General features: G+C 38.7%; 1 long non-coding RNA gene across 1 annotated transcript in view; it reads right to left on the bottom strand.

Moving 5' to 3' along the window:
* Positions 1-8154: 8154 nt before the first annotated feature.
* Positions 8155-18815, bottom strand: part of LOC145720753 (uncharacterized) — a 31583-nt gene continuing 20922 nt past the window's right edge. Inside the window, exon 3 of the long non-coding RNA XR_014143950.1 lies at positions 8155-8948. This is a non-coding gene — a long non-coding RNA (uncharacterized LOC145720753). The remainder of the gene's footprint in view (positions 8949-18815) is intronic.

Here is an 18815-nt window from a genome sequence, read left to right as displayed (position 1 = left end):
GTCCAATAACTTTCACAATTAGAGGTGAGCCTTCTTTTTTGGGAAACGGTTTCTCTTAGAATTGCAGGGCTTTTCTGGGTCCATGACCTATTTACCTTTGGATTCCCAGGACCAAGAATAGTGCCTCGTGTATTTGTTGAATTTTAATGGGGTGAATGAATAAATATACCAGGACAAGAAATGGCAAAGTGATTAACTGATAAGATGAAAAGTGAGATTTTTTTTTTTTTTACTGTGATATCAAATATTATGTGGTGTAGGAAGACAACAGGTTGGAGGGTTGAGGGTCAGGGAGAAGTAGGGGAGATTATAAAGGTAAGAGATGGACAATTAACAAACAGATCTGCTGTTCAAAGGCTCTTCCCCTTACATGGAACCCATTACAAATCCCAAACTGGCATCTGTCTGTTACCACCATGCGAGTAAAGGCAGAGAGATATTCAAGCAGAAGTCACACCAGGGAACAGCTATGGAACCAGGGTGGCTGGAAGATGGCAGGAAAGGAGACTCCAAGGAAGGATTTGGAGCTTCATGTAGAGAGTCTGAAATGCCACTGAAACAGTTTTAGATTTTTTATTTCTGTAGGCAGTGGAGAGCCAACAGTATTGTTTATAGGATAATGCATATGCATTGGTATGTAGTGTTTAGATAAAAGACTTGAGGGTCAAGTGATACCAAACTTCTTTCTCCCACTAAATCAGAGCCCATCCCAGCACTGTTCTCGCAGTTACTTACTGGTCTCTGGTGTTTCCCTCCTCTTCCCTTGGATCATTTGAGAATTCCCTGAGGCATTGACAGCTCCAACAAGAGGTTTGCCAGATTTCTAGTTCCTGAGAAGGGTTAAGTCCTCACCACTAAGCCTTTTTTTTTTTTTAAGTGAAGTAAAATTCACACACATAAAATAAACCATTTTCAAGTGAACAAATCCCACAAAGTCTTCTGCCCCCATTGCTGCCCTACATGTTGCTGTTGGGCTCGGAGCCTCTTTGCTGTCTGACATTGCTCCTCCATGTGGAGGTCAAGTCTCTCCTGCTCCCCTGTCTGCCTCAAATGGTGGAAAATTGGGAAGTGAATTTCTCCACAGGGACTCCACCCCCTTTGCCTGATCTCAGATTCCCCGTGCTCAGACTCCTGAGGTTGAAGCGCCAGTGCCTATCTTTAGGGGGCTCAATTCCTCTAAGGCTCTGCCTCACCAGATGGATTCAAGCACCACCTTGGACATCCACCTCTCCCAGAACCTGCACCTCTGTTCCCTTCCTGCCCAAGGGAATCAACCTCACCGCTGTGCATTTATTTTCACCCCATTCTCCACCCAGACCAAACGATTAATTCCATTTCTTTCTGACAGCTCATTAGGAAGAAGGTCCAGCCTTTAGGACCTCCCCACCAACCCTCCAAAAAACCCCACCCTATTTTTAATCTTAGAAAGAGTAGGCAGCTGATCTCAGTAAATCTTAATTCTTCCTCCTGAGTTAATTCATCCTCCTCATCCCATGAAAAGGACACACAGTAAGGCACCTTGTCATATTAGAAACAGACACACGTATGGAAGCCTCAATTGTTCAAGTCTTGGATGAGACTTTGCTCTATTAGTTGTATGTAAAAGTTTCAGACCACTTCTGGAGAACATTTTGATAGGGATAGAATATAGAGAACATGGGTGTTTGAAAGGGATAATGGAAGCTTCATTAGAGGAAAGAGTATACAGTGGGAAGATGGTGACCTCAACTTGCTGTGGAGAGGTATGGAGTGGGTACAATTGGCAATTCCCCTACATGGAAAGCTGACATTCTGTTAAATGACTGGGGTAAAATAATGGAGGATATAGCACTCAGCATATTTTATACATCCCATACATTCTATGGAAAGGTAAAAGGAGCCTCAGTGGTTTATTCCAGGACACTGTACTAAGCATCTCTTTTTTACATTTTTGATCGGAAGGCTGAGAGAAAAACCAAACATTTAAATGAAGTGTTCAGTTTCTTATTTTGCAGATGACATCTCATATTACATCTTCTAATTCGCCTGAATTTGCATGCTCCCCCAGGAACTATCAGCCTGAATCTAGAGGCTGACATTAATATCTTAGTTACACGTACACTGAAATGTCTGTGAAGTCTGTCCTGCATTTGGGACCATTAGGACAGTTTCTGGGAATATTGGATCCATTCCACCATCAAAAATTACTTGTTCAATTATTCAAAACTTAGCACTGTACCAATTAGCATACAGAAAAAAATCAGACTTGGAGCTTTCAAGAGACACTTCATACAGTCATGGAGAAAATGTTCCCTTCCTGGGGGGATAGATTAGTAGGTACCTGGCAGGGCAGGTAACTTCTGAGTCTGCCTTGGGAACGGAGCCCAGAAGAGACTTGAAGGCATTCTGTAAATTCAATACTTGTTTGTTCAGGTGCCCTCTTTAACCACCTGCATCCCACCTGGCCTTAATGATCGTTTCTAATAACTAAAAGAGCACAAATCAGCCCTTTGTCTTCATTTAGTAATGGCTGAGCCCTACTCTTCCTCTTGAACATTCTTCTATGTTTGTTATCTTGCAATATTGTTTCAGTGTTAGAACATTTTGAATGAGGTCAAAGGTGAAGAAAGAATCCACATCTTAAAGAACCTTTTGTGTAGATGGGCTAAAATCTAGAATATGATTAGTTCATTCTGTTATTCTTAAGTTCACTTTTTAAAAAAGTATGATCTTTGTTCTTTACCCTGCGGCACAATGTCTTTTATCTAAACACTACATAGCCAGGTCTCAGTTCCATTAAATCATTTGATCACCTTGTATGGTGATATTTCTTTTGCTAATTTCTTATTATATTCTAAATAGATTATACATAGTTACATGTACTACGTACAAAATTCCTTTTACTTCCACTGAGGACAGGTAGACAATAAGGGCTTTCTTGGTCATGTTGAATTACAAGCAGGTTTTAGTATATTTGATAGTCTGTAATGTCTAAATTGTGTTTTCAATGAGAGCTAAAAAAAAAAAAAAAACCAACCCAAAAAACAAAAACATCTCTTTTCTTTCTTTGGAAAAAAAAAGAAAGTAAGAAAGAGTCTGACTTTGGGTATCAGAAAACTAAATACTGATTCGTTCTTTCACTTTGTATTTCTGCTGCAACAAACAATAACCTAGAAATAAACCTAGAAATAGACATGCCCTTGCAGAATAGGGAAAGGTTGAATATCAGGAAATGCAAAAGAAAAATACACCTTAATAAAGACGGTCCTTGTTACATATGCATTGTGACTTGCAGATTGCTTCTTTCCACTCGTCTACTTCCACATATATTGGGTATCTACCAAATGCTAGGCACTGGGTTTTGTGCCAGGGTCTCAAAACGTGGTTTATGTCCTCATTGGGTCATAGCCTAAACCTGTACTATCCAATATGGTAGCCACTAGTCCCATGTGGCTATTGAGCACTTGAGCTGTACTGTATAAAACATGCATCAGATTTCAAAGACTTAGTCCAAAAAGAGAATATAAAATATCTCAATAATAATTTCTACATTGATTACCATTAAAACGGTAACATACTGGATATGTTGGATTAAACAGAAAATACTAAGATCAACTTGCCTGTTTCTTTATCTTTTTTTTATTGTGGCTATTAAAAAATTTTAACTTACACATGTGGTTCAGGTAACATGGTAAGTGTAGTGATAGAGGGAGCCACAATGGAACCGAGGGAGAAGTTCCCGTCTCAACCTGTGTGGGGCAGGGAAGGGAGTGTGGCGTGTTGGTATTAATAAACACTTCCTAGATGGGGTGACATATTAGCTTCATCTGGAAGAATGACTACAAGTAGCTGAGAGAAAGGAATGAGGGGAAAGAAGGCATTCCAGTTAGGGTAATGCATATTATATTTATAGCTCAGTAATACGTGTTCAATATCTGAAGGCTTCTACAGACACTTAGGGGAGATGTGGCATGAAGAATGGAGAGAACTGGAAGTAACTGGAGTCACTGGAATAAAAATTAGGGGGCAAGAGATGGCTGAAGAAGAGACTGGAGAGAGGGAGGAAATAGACGTTGGCCAAGAGGGAGGTTAGGTTTTATCCTCTAGGTGGTAGATATATGTGAAGGGTTTTAAGAAGGTAACTAAGATTTTCACACCAGGGAACACAGCTGATAAAGGATGAATTAAGGGGGACAAAACTGCAGGCAGGGATGAGTTAAAAACCTGCAAAAGATCAGATGAGAAATGATGAGGACCTAAACCAGTTCAGTGATGGTAGGGGATACAGAGTCAGTGAATATTTAGGAGGTAATGGGAAGCCATTGGTTAGATTTGGTGGCAGAAGGGACAGAGATGATTCAAGAACTATTCCCTGATTTGGAGTTTGGATGATTAGGTGAACAGTGATGCCACCAACTGAGAGAGAGGACCAGGAGACATACCAGTGTGGATGGGAAGGTGGGCTCACTTTTGAGCATGTTGGCTTTGAGAAAATAGGACTATGAGGATCTGTGTCTTGCAGGCAACTGGATAAACAGGATTGGAACTGTGTAGACATCTGTGCTGGGGCTCTAGGTTAGGGATCCATTTGCGACAAAGAATGGGAAAGGATCAGATCCAACTTGCTTATCATTTACAAAAGAAGAGTAAGAATTCATGTACATTATTTTACATCATAAAACAATTCTCTAGATCTCTTCATTCCAGAAGAACCCTCAAGGTTTACTAATACACCAAACCCTGAAAACTGCTGCCACAGGAAAATATGGGACCCAGGGAGGGTTTTCCCATTTCTTTATTTTTAATAATGGTAGTAGGAGTATGCTCATGGGCATAGGGGAAGAAATAAAAAGTGACATGCCAAAGATTCAGAAGAACAAGAGGATGACTGAGAAGCCAAGTCCTGATTGATTTGGGGGGATGAGGTAGAGGCCTAGAACATGAGAAGGGGCACTTCTTGCTCTGAAATTAGGGAAAATAAGGTAAGCTGTGCTGTGCTCCCCACTAGGGTATGAAAAAATGTCATAGTGATAGGCATCAGAGAAATTTTAAAAATTTGGGGAGAGTTATAATTTGTGTGCATAAAAAGCTCTAATAATTAATTAAGTTAGACAATACATTCTGTTGGTGAGATTATAGCAAAACAGATACTGTCATATGTTACTAGCAGGAGTGTAAATTAATACAGATCCCAGTGGAGGTTAATATGGCAGCTTCTATCCAAACTATAATTACATGTAATTCCACTTTTGGAAATTGGTTCTACAGATACACTGGCTTATTATTTGTTTATTCACTGGAGCAGTGTTTGTTGTAGCAAAATGTTGGAAGCAACATAAATATCTACCAGTGGGGTAGTAGGTAATAATTAATAGTACATTTATCAGTGGAATACATATACCTTTAAGCAATGGCAAAGACCTCTCCCTATCCTGATTTGCAAAGATCTCCAAGATACATTAAGTGTGAAAGAGCAAGTTCCAAAACCATCTTCATAAGATGTTACCTTTTGTGTAAAAGAGAAGTAAAAGAATCTATATTTATATTGACTTGTATATGTATAAAGAAACCAATAATTGTGGTAATGTAAAGGGGTAAGGGAGACAGGACTGAATGGATAGGGTTTAAGGAAGGAAGGGAGGCTTTGCAATGTACAGTTTTTACATATTTTGTGTTTTATATCATGTGATATGTTTTATATTAAATAATTCATAGAGAAAAAGTAAGTTAAGCACTAAAGCAAAAAATCATGCATATCTGTGATAGGGAGCTACCACGGTGTGAGGTCATTTAAACTCCCTGTCCTATATAGACTAGCTTCAACCAAGGGCTATTACCAGACCATTGCCTGTTCTTTTCCACATTACTGTAATGCTTCTCCCCAACTATTTGCCTGAAGTTGCTCCATATTCTTTTCTTATCCTTCATTACTATTTCAAAGAAAAGATGAGTACCATTTTCCCCCAGAGAGTTTAAAGGGAAAACAGCTTAAAAAATAAAATGTTCTGAACCCATGTCCCAAATGATCCCCATGAGAAATAAAAACAGAGACATACAAAGATACTCATGTGGTGGCAGAGTGATCTCTTTGGGAAATGAGAATTTCAGAAGCAGATACATAAAAGCTTGATGAAGAAATAACACTAAAGAGGCACAAATCTGTGTATTCTGTCAGGAAGGCTAGAAGCCCAGAATGAACCAAAGTTAAGGGCACAAAGGAACAATTTGTTGAGCTAAGGATGTCTGCTTTAAGTTACATCCACAGCCAGCATCTGAAATGCTGCTTGCACTCATAAATATCCACAGAATGCAGGAGGAATGGAGTCAGGACTGTGGTCAGAGTACTGAATTTCTCCCAAGCAGTTTGTGTCTGTCCTTTCAGTCAGTGAGCCTTATTTTTAAGTTACAATAAACATGAGTTCAAGGGAGTAAAAGCCCAGTATAAGTAAGAGATAATAAGAGAAGACCCAGACACTCTCAGTTCAAGTCTTCAGACCCAAATAAATCTTTAGGGAGCACCCTGAAAAAACTGTCAATGTGTTCACAAAACTGCTGTTCTTAGTCTTGGAGAAAGAACAACAAAGGGGAGAAGTAGTCAACTTCAAAGAAAGAGGAAAAGTACAGTTTAGAAACTGTGAAACTATCACATGGATTTTCTTTTATGTCCAAATTCCAGAGCAAGGTATAAAACAAGCAGTTTTTAAGTACTTAAAAATAAATTAGTAATCATTCAGGAACCAATAGTTATTTACTATATTGACTTCTTCTCCTATCACTGGATTAAAAACTCAAGAAAATGTAGTTAGGGAGTTCACAAAAAGTACATTAAACTTTCATAGATAACCTAGAAATACATAGCCTGGTACCACACTTAAGGGGTTTCTGAATCTACAAATGAGTATCTGTTATGTGTCTTGCACAGAGAAGGTTCTCAGTAAATATTTATTGATTGAATGATTAGCCTTTACCAATTTCCCCAGGCAGTAAATTCTCTAATTATTTTTTATGTGTCTGTCACTCCCACTAGAATATCATAAAATCCTTCAGCTAGAGTCTTACTCATCTTTTGTCCTCAGGGCCTAACACTGTGCCTGAAACAGCATGGTGCTCAATTAGTGTTTCTGAATATTTTTTTAAAAAACTCCAAATCCAGAATAGATATACCCAAAGCTCAGAAGTTTGGGATGAAAGTACTAAACTCTCTCTCTCTTCTTTTTAAAGATTTATTTATTTATTTGAGAGAGAGAGAGAAAGAGCAGGGGGAAGGGCAGGGGGTGAGGGAGAGAGAATCCCAAGCAGACTCCCCCCAACGAGCACAGAGCCTAACTCGGGGCTCAATCCCACAACCCTGAGATCATGAGCTAAGCTGAAATCAAGAGTTGGACACTTAACCAACTCAGCCACCCAGGTGCCCCAGTACTAAATTATTTTTATAAAAAATAACATGATAGTACTACCTTTCAAAAGGAAATACAATGTTGAGCTGGATGAATAAAGAGCCCATCTGTCGTTTTGGCAGTGCTCAGACCACATCTGGAGGTGTTGTAGGCAAAGAGATTATCTTCTTTCCACAAAAATATGGCATTTAATTGCCATTCTGTACCATACTTCCATCCAGATTTCTTTTTGTTTTTCCTCTTCAAAAACTTAAAATCTCGACTTCTAGTTACACTCCCCAAACACTTCTCACATCTCCAGATTATTCCCAATAACTACATCCAAATACCTCTGGAGTAGGCCATTAAGAACATAAATATATTTGAGTAAACCAACTCAAAATATAATTGGTTGACTATTATATTTTTATCTGTAATTTTTATTACATCTTTACTAGTAAGTACAATGTCTTAAAGAACAACTTTTTTTCATGGAGTCGTTTCCGAATGTAGCTAAATTCTTGATATTTTCCTTATGATATACATTTGAGAAAAGAGAAATAAATGTAAGTGCCATTTTTTGAAGAAAACAGATGGAGGATAGAGAAGTAGTGAGCATATTATCATCGACTAACTAGAATATAAAGAAGAATGAAATTATTTAATAATACTGAAACAAGTAAAGAATTATGTCAGAATATGGTTTATTAGCTAATAGTAAATTTAAGGATCAAGAGACTTGAGATTACGTCTTAGGAACATAATTTTTAAGTTCCTAAAGTTTCAAGTTAATAGACCGAGCTGCCTCCTGTATGGTCCCATGACACCTTCTTGACCTCTACTGGAGTAATGCTTACATGTTGTGATTATTACTAGGGACTGTCTTCTTGTCCCTACTTTGCAATTTCAGTCCCAGCCTTGTGTAGGGCTTGGAACATGAGAGATGCTTAATGTTTGTTGAATGCATACATGAATGAATAGTTGGACCTAGAAACAGGTCAATGGCATGGTGGGAAGGTTAAAACATCAGTAATAGATACCCGTGGTAGTTAAACTAGATCAGGGAAGTTAAAAAGTTCACATCAGTATTGAACATTCACTGTACTGACATGGAACTTCATGTCAGTAAAGACATGAAGAAATTAATCCCAAGGAAACAAAATGGCTTCCAGTGAACAGAGGAACAGGTTACTCAATACCCAGTATAAGCTAATAAGGTGAAAACAGTGTGTCTTTTGAAATCAAGTGGGCAAATGTGTCAGATTTCCACAGCATTTGTACCTGTACTAATGGAAACAAAGTTAATATCTGCTACATTTGGAAAGACATCTTCTAGTGTACAGGCTCTTTAGAGATGGAGAACTCACTAGGTTACCACACCCAATCTCCACAGAGCTCCAGATAAGGAAAACTGTAGTGTCTTACCCCATGTCATAGTCATATGATGGCATTTTGAGGCAGACTAGCATCCTGCTGTTTGGTGTGATGTCAGTTCAACTCTTCACTCTGAAGGACTCCAAAAAAGCAGCCCCATTACATCTCCTGCTTGACAAGGGACTTTGAAGGCTCTTCTACCTGAAGGTTTCCGTAAAACTTCCAGAATCATTTGTCAGGGTTATCCTATCATACTTTCCTTTCAACAGGTTCTTTGTTTTCCATCAGAATGCTGTCCTCAGCTTAGGTTTATCCCACCAAACAATATAAAATGTATTTCAAAGCATTTTATAACGGGAAAATATAAATATCCACTTCTATTTCTTAAACGAAAGAAGTTGCAGTCATGGCTCGAAACTCAATACCATCCTTAACGCTAGCAACAGGGAGCTGGCGGAGGCATGGTCGGTGGTCGCGGAGCCCTGTGTGTAAATCACGCATTACGCAACTCCAGGGCAAGCTTGCTTGCATGCCTGGGCGCCAGTGCGCGGTTCCGGGCGGGAGGAGCTCAAGGAACGTGTTATCTCCACCAGTTTCACAACGACACATTCAATCAGGAAGCACTGTAAATTACTCAATGTTAGTCCTCAGTCTGGCTAAAAGCCTGCTGTATTCCTTATGTTTACTGGCCTTTAAGCAAACAAGTAGATCGCAGCAAAGCTTTAGAGGCTTTGGAACGCACAGGTGAAACCTGGCCCAGGGGACAGAGTCCCACGCCAGATTTTCTAAAAGGAAAAATGATTCTGTCAGAACAGAATGTTTCGGGTAAAACTTGACTTCACTCGGATTTCTAGTTTTATCCTTCCAGTAAGTGGTCAGGATTCATCTCCCTCAAAGTAATCTACAAAGTAAGTTACTTATAATTAAAATTTTGGCAGTGGTCTTGAGTAAGGAGTGGATAAGGGCAAAAGAAGCTTTGTTAAGAAAGAAACACAAAATAGCCATTATTAAGGAAAAGAATGCAAGCTTTTGAGGGCATTTGCTAATATTCACTTATTAAACAAAGTAATTCTATTTTATGGTCTTATGTGTCTTCTTTTAGAAAATACCTATGGTCACTTTGGGAAGTATTTTTTTTTTTAAGATTTTATTTATTTATTTGACAGAGAGAGACACAGCGAGAGAGGGAACACAAGCAGCGGGAGTGGGAGAGGGAGAAGCAGGCTTCCCGCTGAGCTGGGAGCCGGATGCGGGGCTTGATCCCAGGACCCTGGGATCACAACCTGAGCTGAAGGCAGATGCTTAACGACTGAGCCACATAGTTGCCCCGGGAAGTATTCTTAACAAAAGAAGAAATGAAGGTTGTTTTATAATAAAATTGCTCCCAAAATTTTTTATGCAGTATTACGCAACGCTGAGTTAATATTTTTATAAAACCTCTTTTGTCAGGGTCCTAAATACTTGGCATCTCATGTTGCAGTTCTTAGCAATCACAGAATCTTACAGTTCGGAGGTTACGTAACTGGGCAAACTGAGACCTGGGAGACTCACGTCTGGAGACAGGGGTTCTAATATGTGCTCACACCTGACACGGTCTTATGCTTGGTCCTGTGAGAATATTCGCACAGACAGGAAAGGATTACTGCAGGAAAATCGTCTCTGAGAATGAAGTCAGAACTTCTAGTTTTTGCAGTGTTGTGGAGAATATAAACTGAAAAGGTTCTCGTTAAAAGCACTCATACAGGCAGGCTCCAATACAGTACACAATTTATAACATGCATAGCTAAGTTTTTAAGAGAGGACAGGAAGTCACAGGGGTCCTGAAATGTGACTTCCAGGAACTGAAAGCCTTTGTGAATAGGAGGTGACACTATGGTGAACTCACAAGAAAGGGTTAGAGAGCAGTGGCTGGTCTTGGGAAACTGGGAGCTTGAGCTCTAAGGCCAGTGTGGAGACAGGAATTAAGGGCTTATGACATGATATATTCTTGTGGATACACGTCACAAACCTACTAAAATGCCTCATAAGAATGAAATGTACCAACGTCAGGAAGCCATTGTTACCCTTTGCAGGGGGATGGGGAAAGGATGGAGAGGGAGGTCTCACTCCACTTATGATGGTTCAACTTCAGAATTTTTCTACCTTAGGATGGTGCAAAGGTGACAGGCATTCAGTAGAAACCATGCACTGAAATTTGAATTTGGATCTTTTCCTGGGCTACTAAGATGCGGCGCAATATTCTCGTGATGCTCAGCAGCAGCCATAGCTCCCAGTCAGCCACACGCTCACGAATATAACCGGTATAATTACAACCATTCTGTTTATCACTCTCAGTACAGTATTCAATCAATTATATGAGATATCCAACACTCTATTATAAAATAGGCTTTGTGTTAAGTAATTTGGTTCAACCATAGGCCAAGGTAAAGTGTTCTGAGCACGTTTAAGGTGGGCTAGGCTAAGCCTCGATGTTCAGTAGGGTGGTTGTAGCAAATGCATGTTCAACTTATGATATTTTCAATTATGACAGGTTTATTGGCATGTAACTGCATCATAAGGCAAGGAAGATCTATATATGAAAGTTTTAATTTCTTAAATTATTAGCATCTGTTTTGAGAGTGGATGCATAGGTATCTGTGATCGTACTTTTTATTCTTTTTTTTTGTGAAGTGCTTCATAATTACTTTTTAATTTAAAGGGAAAAAAACCTGAAAGCTATATAAACCACAAAGAAATCAAAGGAAATATATGTTACAAGTTAAAGGGAAAGGCACATCCATTCTTGGGAGAATCAAGGAAGTTGGTATTCTGATCTGATGATGATGAAGACCCTGGGGTCTATGTAGAAGTTGACAGGCTTTTTTCCTAATCAATGTTCACTTTATATGGTTGGAGGTGCTGTTTAAATGATGGAAGAATTCTTGAAAAATCAGAAAAAATGCTCTATAGGAGGCTCCGCATTGCCAGGTATCCTTGAGTATGGACCAACAGGAGAATAAGGGGGAGCCGTGGAGAAGATCACCATGGGAAGAGCTCAGAGTGTTGTTATGGTTGTCTTTTAGTTTTAGTTTTTAAAGAGTCCTCACCCAGTATTTGCACTATGTAACATTATTTTACTTTTTTTTAAAAAAGATTTTATTTATTTATTTGACAGAGAGAGAGATAGTGAGAGAGGGGACACAAGCAGGGGGAGTGGGAGAGGGAGAAGCAGGCTTCCCGCTGAGCAGGGAGCCCAATGCAGGGCTCGATCCCAGGACACTGGGATCACGACATGAGCCAAAGGCAGACGCTTAATGACTGAACCACCCAGGCGCCCCTGTAACACTATTTTCCTGAAGTACACACACACACACACACACACCACATGCCTAAATGAAGTATACTGTCCCTAAAACAAGGAACAATTTTAGGATTCTAAAATTCCTATCAAGTTGTATTTACTATTTTATGCCAAACTTATCTCCTAAAGAGATTTTTAGGAAGCACTTTGCAGACCAAATGAGAGTTCCAAAATAAATGTCATAATGTTCTAAAAAGTGGCAGGATCTACTAAAGCCAATACTTTAAAGTCCCTATGTTATAAAAATCTGTCTCTTATTTGAGTTATAACATACTTATAAGTAAAAAAGAAGCCAAATGAAAAAAATGAGATTACCCATAGAAGGGACGAAGACGTCAACAAGTGGGAAATAACTAGTCAGTTTTATAAGAATTAGAAATGCTGGTTCTTTCACTTTCTATTATATTTCTGGTGAATTCCTGCCCCACTTTATTCCTATTGTTCCTGCAGTTCTATTACTTTGGGGTAAAGTTATATTCCTGCACACTTCTCTCCCATCCTTTTACCTATTTAATTTCTCTTACCCAAGACACTGTTTTGCCATAGGTGATCTTTGGGTTTTCCCCATGTGATTACCTCCTACTAATCATTACACACCCAAACAATGTACAAATCACCAGGCAAGGTAAATCAGATTGTCTTCATTTTACATGAGGGTTCTGAAGCTCTGAGAGGTGAAGTCACATATCCAAGGCCAGATAGGCAGTAAGTGATAGATAAAAGTTTCAAATCCAAAGCTTGCTTTCTTTCTTTTTTTTAAAAGATTTATTTATTTTTATTTATTTTGGAGAGGGGAGAGGAGAGGCAGAGGGAGAGGGAGAGAATCTCAAGCAGACTCTCCACTGAGCGTGGAGCCTGATGCGTGGCTCGATTTCATGACCCTGAGATCATGACCTGAGCTGAAATCAAGAGTCAGATGCTCAACTGACTGAGCTACCCAGGTGCCCCACAAACCCAAATCTTTCTGATTCCAAAGCACATATGCTTTCTACCCCACCTATGCCTTCATTTGACAAATATTTATTCAGCACCTATTATGTGTCAAGAACTATGCTAAGTGCTTGCACGTAAACTACAAAAATTGAAATGATCCTCATCGTCACATAAGCAGCAGTCTCCTCTCTGACCTGTCTCAAGAAGTCTAGATGTACAAGGGCTCTGGAGTTAGCTGTGCCAGAAAGCAGACATCAGTGACACTAGCTGGCACTTTTTGTTGCTTTGTTTTTTAAATTCCTGAGATTTTCAGCATTAAGTTTCCCCGAGGACCATTAAATAATTCAGGCAAGTTTTAGTCTAGGGCTACTTCCTCCTTTCACAGACCTTGCATGATGTACATGGCCCTGTCTTGACAATTTCCACCTAACCTTCATTTGTAGCCAGGACAGATGCCAACTTTCACCAGATTGTATTCTGTATTTGTGTGTGTGTGTGTGTGTAAAGCGATAGAAGTTTATTAAGTGAAGATACAGAAAAAGCTCTCAAGAGTGGGAGGGGTCCCAACAGCGTTGCCAACGAGGGCCTTTAGGGTTGATCTTTCATAGAAAGCTAACCAGGGAAATTAAATCCTTTTAACATCTCTATTGATAACGCCTTCAATGGCTTACTTCCTTTTTAGGGACTGGTTATTCTTTGTTGGTCACAGGTATTTATTCTGTACTCTAAAGTGGTGTAGACTATGGGTTCTTCCTCCAACTGTCCTCTGTCTGAGTTGTTGGATCTGGGGCATTTCCTCACAGGGCAGACTACCCAGTTAATGAGGGTCAGCCCAAGAACCCTATTATAGCTAGTCTTTTCTCCTATGTCCACAGCCTCTAGAAACCACAGAAATAGTGCTAAATGCCTGAGCCCCTTAATTATTTTACTGTTAAATAATTGGTGTGGCTTTCATGCTGAAATTCCCTTTCTGAAAAGCTAAGGAAAAGTCAGAAGAAATCCCCAATATAAACATTACTGCCACCACAGTATTGTTAGAGAGAAACAAATGTCCAAGAGTAGGTAATTGGTTAAACATATCAACTCACCTGAAATACAATCATCACACCATTAACTACTATGGTTATGAAGACAAGGTAGTAGCATAAATATGAATACAATATAGTGTTAAGATAAAAATTATGTATATATAGGATTTAAAGATATTTTTTAAATGAAAAAAATTGAAGAGAATATTTACAGATTTGTGTTACAGATTTTAGGTGATTTGTTTTTCTTTTCTTTACTAGTACAAATAATATAGTAAAAGAAAGACTTGTAGCTATTCTCTCAGCATGGACAATTTTGACACATCTTTTATGATTAGTAGCCATATAACTTCAAGGATAGACTGAGTGTAAAAGGCTCAACAAATCTAAGGTTGAAATCTGTGTGCATGGTATGATCTTGTTACTTGAACTCTCTGTGTCTCAATTCCTCATTTAAAGAATGGGGAAAATAAAGATATCTCCATCATAGAGTCATTAAGATGATTAGATGAGCAAATGCTTCAAAAAAGACCAACAACATGCCTGGCACATGGAAGGAATTTGGAATTTGGTAACACATGTCAATATTCCATTTACAGACCAGGATGGAATCATTCATTCATTTGTCCACTTAACTCATTCAACACACATTTGTTGAGTCCTACCTAGGTGCCAGGGAGTATTCTAGGTATTTTTAATAAAAAAATTAATTAGGTGGTTTTTATCCTCAAGGAGCTCACTATCCAACGGGGGAGAGAAACGAGTGACTGGATCATCATAACCAAGATTTGCAAAGGGCTCTGAGGAGTACTTAGAAAGGGACCCAACTCAGCATGAACGTGAATGAAGCTTTCCAGAAGGGCTTAATGCTTACTGAGTTCTGAAAGAGGCTTATTCCCAGGAATAAGCAGGGCATTGATAGAGCAGAAAGGGATGAAGTCTATTTCAGCCAGTGGGGATAGCACGGAGGCGAAGGAAGGTAAATGAATAGTGGTGTAGGAGGTGTAGATGGTAAAGAAAATTGTGTGCAGATTTTAATAACTGCTTAGAGTTCAGTATACCTGGATGTAGAAATGAGTCTGGGAAGCCAGCAGTTACCTAGTGGGCACCTGCCTCAATTACATCAGGATTCCATGACACAACCTTATCATCTGAGCCAGGTCTTTCAAGAGATAAGGCTTTATGAGACAAAACTATTATCTGTGTCTGTGCATGACCATGTGTCATCTCTGAGAAATGCAGTCCTACAATGTGCTTGAATAAAGTCTCTTGAGTAACACAGTATCACATGTTAAAATAGACAAAGACATATCCACTGAACAATTGTGTCTTTCTAGCTATCAGGACTTTGCTAAACAAAAACACATCTCTGTGTGTAACAATGAATTATAACAGGAAGTCCATCAGTGTTTCATCATTTTTGTTTTTTTATAAAGACTTTATTTATTTATCCATTTGAGAGAGAGAGCATATGCAAATGCGAGCAGGGGGAGGAGCAGAGGGAGAGGGGCAAGCAGACTCTGCACCCAGCACAGAGCTCAATGTGGGGCTTGATTGCACGACCCTGAGATCATGACCTGAGCTGAAATCGAGGGTCTGACACTCAACCGACTGAGCCACCCAGGCTCTCCTCATCATTCTCAATATCAAAAAAATGTGATTCTTATGTTCTCTGTGGAAGGTAACATTTTGTTAACATATTTGGCTACTTCATTAGATAAGCAATCACATGCAGTAATGTACCAACCACAGCAATAGGACGAAGAGAAAAGAAGTAGATGTTGCTACTTAATATTTTTATAGCTTTTGTTTTTCTTGAAAATAATTTAAAATATACAATATGATTAATCAAATTCAAGACTCTGGAAAATTCCATTTCGTGGTGGTGTGGGAAGTGGGGTATGACTTGTAGGAAAGAACCCAGGGGTACAGTTGCACTAACTGCTTACATCACTCCCCAGCTACATGCCTGGATTTTTCCAACTTCTCAGCTTTCATGTTTTATAAGCCAATAGATTTTTCTCCTATCGGGATGGATATCTGGATACATAATTGCCATCTTTTAAAATTTGATGCATAGATCATAACTAGAGTGTTATGTATCAAGGGGTAAACACGTCATCCTGATTATTCTAAAATATCTCAAGAATAGGTATTAAAATTATTCTTTATCATCCATTACAAGCCACTACATTATGATTTGTTAAGCTATATATATATGTATATATATAGTCTATATTAAATAGTAGTTGAATGAAAACCTACATTTTCTAGTATTGATAACCATTTGGATCTTGGCTTACAGAAACATAATTTTATAAAAAGGTCGGCAACTTTAGGGGAAAAGAGGGTAAGCTGAAATTCCTTTTTCTATTTTCCTTTCATAATCTCTAAACATAACATTCAAACTGTCATCATGAATGCACACATATATTTGAATGGCTGTAAATCTGTCAAATTAGAATCGTTTGGAGAAAATTCTCACAGGATTTTTAAAACGCCTCAGAGTTGGTAACAAAGCATTGGCTCAAGAGGCAGGAGACAAATTATTTTTACTACTTTGCTCCAAATTTATGGAATAACCTGGAATCAACCAGTGTGCTAAAGTGACCTTGCTTCCTGATTCATTTTAGGGGAACATTCTGGGAATCAGATAATAATTTTAGGAAACTTAGGACAGCTTGTTTGAGAAAGATAAATCTAAATGCAAACTCTTCCTTCTACAGAACTTACTTAATGTGTATTATTACTAAAGAGTAGGAGTTAAAAAAAAAAAAAAGACCCAGAGATTTAAAAGATTGGCTTAAACTTTTCCTATTCAGTTAGTAGTATCACCAACCACTAAGCTGCATAATCTAATAATACTGGTTAGAGATGGGGGATGAGAAAAAAAGAAATGCTTACTAGTTGCCTACTATATACTAGGCACTGACATATGTTATCTCTTTTAAACTTCAAACCACTCTATAGATGAGGAAATGAAATTCAGAATGGCTAAGAAACTTGACTAAAATCACAGTTACTGGAATCTACTAGTCTATTCTTGACTCCATGTCTCCTCCATCCCTGGCCGGTGCTTCCATGAGGCTACCGAGTCTTAGAGCCACACCTCCTAAATAGATCTTGAATGTACACCTCGGTCTTAGATCAGGCTTTTACCATTTCTCACCTAGTCCAGTACACAGGTTTTTAATGGTTTCTCTGGTTCTGAAGTTTATTTTCTTTTATACAAAGATGTGTAATCTTAAGAGTTATTGTTTCTAAACCACAAAAATTTATGTCATTCTTATTCTGTGTCTGGATTTTGAGTTACTCATGAGCAAGGGTGATGTCAGCAAGATGACAGACCAGGAAGCTCCAAGCCCTGTTCTCCCATGGAAATACCAAAATAACAACAATATATGGGCCAAAGTAGTGTTGTGGGAACTCTAGACACTAGTTAGGAAGTTTTATTAACCAAGTGAATGCCTAGCTAAGAAAAGTCCACACTCAAAACAATAGGAGATTTCGTGCCATTTTTGCTTGCTCTTACCCTCCCCAGTACAGCATGACGTGGTCAGGAGGATGCCACCCAATTCCTGGTCCTTCCCTCAGGACAGAAGGAAAGAGTGGAACTTGCTTGCAACATTCTGGCTTGTCGGAGGGACTGGTTTCTGTTTGGTCTAACTCAGCATGATTGGAATGGGGGCATATTTTGGATATCAGGTTAGAGGCTGCTGTGGTGGCACAGTGGCCTTGTGAGAGCTTCAAGGGACTGCAGACCCCTGGACACCTGGGGGCAGGAGATTTCAGGTAGAGGAATACAATAGGATATCTATGGTCATGAGAAGGAACAGGGATGAAACTTGAGGGAAAGTTAAGAGATTTAAAAGCAGCTGTATATACAAGTGAGTTAGAGAAGAAAAAGTATGTGGACAGGCCCAGGGAAGATATATCCCCAGAAAAAGGCTGAGAGGGCCTTGAGCCTTCATATAAGACTAACCAGTCATCTTCCTCTGTACAGAGTTTACTAGGACTGGTGAGAAGATGGGCTTTTCAAATGCTTAATTGTCAACAAAAGATCACAAGATACCCAAAGAAAAAGATAAAGATGGCCCATTCTAAGGAACAAAATAAATCTCCAGAACCTGACCCTAAAGAAACACAGGCCTTGGACCTAACAAAGACTTTAGAACAATTTTCTTAAGTATGCTCAATAAAATAAAGGACCACACAGCCAGACAACTAAACAAATTCAGGAAAACAATTCATGAATAAAATGAGATAAGCAATAAAGAGATCAAAATTATAAAAAAAAAACCAAACAAAAATATTAAAGCTGAATAAAACAATAACTGAATTGAAAAATTCACTAGAGAGGCTCTATAACAGATTTAAACAGGTAGAAAAAAGATCAGAAAACTTTAAGATGGGTCATTTGAAATTATTGAGTCTAAGGAACAAAAGGAAACAATAACAAAGAAAAGTGAAGGGGCTTTTGAGATACTATCAAACACATCAATATATGCATTTGAGAGTCCCAGAAGGCAAGAGAAGGAGAAAGGGACAGAGAATTTATTTGAAGAAACAACGGTAAAAATATCTCAACTTTGAGGAAAGCCATGGATATACACATACAAGAATCTTAACAAACTCTAAGTAGGATAAACACAAAGAGACCCACACTGAGACACATTATAATCAAACTGCAGAAAGTCAAAGACAAAGAGAGAATTTTGAAAGCAGCAAGTGAAAAGTGACTCCTCATATACAAGGGATCTTCAATAAGATTCTTAGTGGATTTCT

The sequence above is a fragment of the Leptonychotes weddellii genome, chromosome 3, assembly GCF_054177405.1.
Source record: "Leptonychotes weddellii isolate Sample4059 chromosome 3, ASM5417740v2, whole genome shotgun sequence".
NCBI lineage: Eukaryota > Metazoa > Chordata > Mammalia > Carnivora > Phocidae > Leptonychotes > Leptonychotes weddellii.
This window is presented reverse-complemented; position numbering and strand designations above follow the sequence as displayed.